The sequence below is a fragment of the Hevea brasiliensis genome, chromosome 2, assembly GCF_030052815.1.
Source record: "Hevea brasiliensis isolate MT/VB/25A 57/8 chromosome 2, ASM3005281v1, whole genome shotgun sequence".
Lineage (NCBI taxonomy): Eukaryota > Viridiplantae > Streptophyta > Magnoliopsida > Malpighiales > Euphorbiaceae > Hevea > Hevea brasiliensis.
Window position 1 is genome coordinate 17,583,060 of NC_079494.1, and position 4,410 is coordinate 17,587,469.

The following is a 4,410-nucleotide window of genomic DNA, read 5'->3' on the forward strand; positions in this document are numbered from 1 at the left end:
CAACTTTGGAGAGGGAAGTGGAACCTTATGAGTTGCATTGTGTTGATGTTTCCTTGCTAATGTTGCCTTTGGAGAGAAAGTGCAACCCAGTGACTTACTTTGTGTTTTGGTGCTTTTGTGTAGGTGTTTCTGAATCTGCCTTGTTAGCTATGGTGAGAAAGTTATTGGCCTCAATGAGAATCTCTTCAAGGGGGAGTGTTGGAATTGATGACATTCAAGTTTAAGGGGGAGTGTTATATCGACTAACACCATACTACTTTCTTATTAACCTTGTCTATTAGTTAATTCCATTTGTTATATAATAATCCAATTGGTTAATCCTCTATCATTAAATTTTGCTTTTTAATTTACTTCCTTACACTCTACTCAAAATTTGATAGAATTTCCTCTGTAATTTTAACTTTAATCCACTTACGTAATAACAAAAATTAACTATAATCTCAATAGTTTGTAATTCATCATTTAAAAGCAATTCAATTTAAGACAATGCCTTCATAGCTTTATTTAATTATCACCAAACATAATAAAAGACTTTTATATAATTTGGCCATAACTCTAAACTTTGCTTTTATATTTATGCATATATGATGACCTTAATTTAATAAGATATTAAATGTTCATACTCAAATACATGACCCAACAAGTTTACAGCTTAGTTGTCTTCACATCTAGTAAGTGTACATTATCCTCTTATAACCTTGTCTCCCTTTAGAAATAATTTACCTATCGAAACCCTACAACATCCAGAAATCTATCTTAGTATTGATTGAAAATAATAAAAATATTAAAATTATAAAGATAAAATAATAATGGTATTTTATTTTATTTCAAGCGATCAACTCTAAACTCAATGATCTCTAAGCCTTGTTGACCGATTAATACATTAACACTTTACCTTTCACAATCCATAGATCACCATGAAGAATTCACAAAATTCACCGACAACCTTGACAATTCATAGTAACTTTAGCTATTATTTGGATCTTTAAGACTTAAAACATTTATTATAGCAATAATAAGCAAAATGTGGGAATCTTTATCATTATCCAACATTAAGCAAACATGATTTAGGAAGAAACACTTCCCTTTTCCAATGATATTATTCACATAACTTATATATATATATATATATATATATATATATATATATATATATATATATATATATATATATATATATATTTGTTTTCTTCCCTTTTCCAATGATATTATTCACATAACTTATATATATATATATATATATATATATATATATATATATATATATATACATATATTTGTTTTCTCTTATCAATTTGAGAATCATATACTAATGAACATCTTAATCACACTTTTTTAAACAATCTCAGTAGTGTACCCAATATAATTTAGTAATATCACATCAATTGCATTACTCATTTCAAAACTTTATCATAACTATTTTTGTTTTGTTATTTTCTTTTATTTGTATTTATTATCTTTTCATTTGTTAATTTGATATCTTTAAGGCCTTACATAGTGCCATAGAGTAAAGTGGGAACACATTTAGAGGCAAACCTTGGTCCCTAACTCTCAGAAGTGGACTTCTATACTTTTTAGTAGCAAAGTTGCTTTTAGAACTTTAGTAATAGAACTACTCTTGATTTTAATAGAGTAAAGACTGTTATAACTTTGTCTTCCTTCTATGATGTGCATTTAGGTCATATATATCTCTCTTTTTGTTCTAGCAAATGACCTTTAGAGTTTAACTTCTATCTTTTTTTTTTTTTTTCTTTACTGTTCTGATGAAAGGTAAATCCTAATCTTCCCTTTTATCAATCTATAACTATGCACCTCTAAAAAATGCCACACATCATGTTTCATTATGTCAAGATATACTTTTACTCTTTTGACTCAATTATAAATGAATAGACAATTTTTCTATGAGACATAGAACTAATTAGCTATCCATTTAAATGTAGTTAATCACATATAAGTGCTTTTATATTCCTTTTCATTACTTAATATCATCCATCATGTTTAGTGGTAAGTTACTTGCTAACAATTAAATTAGGAAGGATTGAGTAAATTCCTAATAGTAATAATACTCTTTAAATTTAACCGGAAACCTTACTTCAAAATAAATCTCTAATAATGGAGCTGCCTTTTAAGTTTTTAATAGTAAGACCATTCCTTTCTATACTTTCCATAAAAGATAGCTTTACTATTGTCTTTGTATTATTTTAGTAGTATTCCACTTAACTCGAGTAGTTGGGACTACTTTTGGTTCTTATATATCATCACCATGGAAGGCAACAACAACCTTAGAATCTTCTATATTCTAATTTTTTCATGATTTCCATATCACATTTGTCAAGAACACTATCTCAAAGCATTAATCTTACTTAACACATAAAAAAAAAAAAAAAAAAAAAAAAAAAAAAAAACTTCTATTTATTAACATTTCAATTATAAGTCAAGAGATTTATGACCTACACATATTATAATTAACCTCAACCTGTTCATCTACTACGACCATACATATAAAATAAATAAACATTTATTACCATTACAATACTAATTTGTAAATGGAATAACTTACATATATTAACTATCACTAGCACATACATTTAAGTATTTATTAGTTTTAAGGTTCATATACCTACTATTGTCCCAAAGAAAAAGGCCAAGAGGGGGGTGAATTGGACACTTTAGGCAATTTTTTGTCCTTGCTCAAGAATTAGTGAAAATTTGTAGTTAAGCATTTCTAAGTGTGTGGATAACTCTGTTTTCAAAGTATAAGTGTATAACCAAGTTATATATAAATACCAGCTCAAACACAAGATACTAACCTTATATCAAGTATTTCTTTTCACATATAACTCAAAATATGTAGGTCTGACTGTTCAAGCTTAATACTAACTTAATAAAACAAATTTTGAACACATTCAAGCTATGATAAGGTAATAGAGTGCTGAAATTTAAAGAGTTAAGGGAAAAAGGACATCAAACATTATATTTATAGTGGTTTAGCTTTCTTAGCCTACATCTACTTTTTCCAAAATCCCACTTTGAGAGTCACTCCACTATTTGATATTTTCCAATAGGCAAGATTCAAAGCCTTTACATTTCAGCAAGGTTCCTAGGTGCTTGAAAACTTTACAATATCTTTACTTTCCATAAATGATCCACAAGCTTCACTAGGTACTTGAAACCTCTCATAAGTGTGCCCTCACATTTACACAACTTTAATAGATTTTGGAATAGTTAAAATCACTCTTAATAACTCTCAAATATAGAAATAAATGTTATAAGATTGAAAGAGATGATCTACCACTTAAGATCATCAGTATTGAATGAAACCTTTGAAAAATTAACACAATAATTTCTCAACGAATAAGAGAACTTTCATTAGGTAAAATGGTAGTAAATGAGGCCTTTTATATGTATGAAGCATGACCAAAAATCTCTACTAGAGAGTGTACTTAAGGGTTCTTTTAATTTTAAAAAACTAATCATTAGTTCTGTTATAGTAGGCACATAAATCTAAGGCACACGCACAATCGCACAAATACATAATAGAAGAAAAGAGAAGAAGAACAACATAGGATTTACGTATTTCGACAGTAAGGTCTAAGTCCATGGGCAAGACAAGAGAAAAGATTATACAATGATGAAAAGAGCAAGATGCAATTGCTTAGAACTCTCAAATCGTAACCCCTGTGTGTTTCTGGAATATCTCACTGCTCTACCGTAAATGAAGAATATTATAGTATTTATATTGATCCATACCAATCGGCCCATGCTCTCCGCTACCACCACAGATCTCACTTTTTATCTTAATTAGGTCACAGCACAAAGATTTTGGGTCGGGTTACAATTTAGGTCCATGAAGACATATCCAAAATTCAAGCCACATAAAAATAACAAGTTCATTGAAATTTGTGTAGCAAAGCTATGTCAGGTCAGTGCATAAAAATAATTATCTAAAATTTTTCACAAGTTAACTAGTTTAATACGATAGAAAATTTAGCCAACCAAACTAGTTAACTGATTTTGCTACTGTCTGATTTAAATTTTGAAATTTTGAGTTTTTTAAGGTAAGTTGTAAAAATTATTTTTACCATTTAAAAATCATAGGAATGATGTAAAAACACTTTCTAAACAATTGATTTTAAAAACAAAATTGTTTATAGGTATTAAATGACATACACTCTTCAATCTTATACAATTGACCTATGAACATAAATTCTATCCAATATCTTCATGGACTTTGATTCATTTTGTGTTATACAAAATGATATACTCCATTTAGATCAGCCATTTCAATAGAATAGACTTTGCATCAATGTTTTTGCACATTATGTCCTATATGATCACTTCAAACACTATGCAAAAATGGTTAAAGTATATTTCATTAAGTTTTGCTATCATCAAAACCAAGCTCATTGA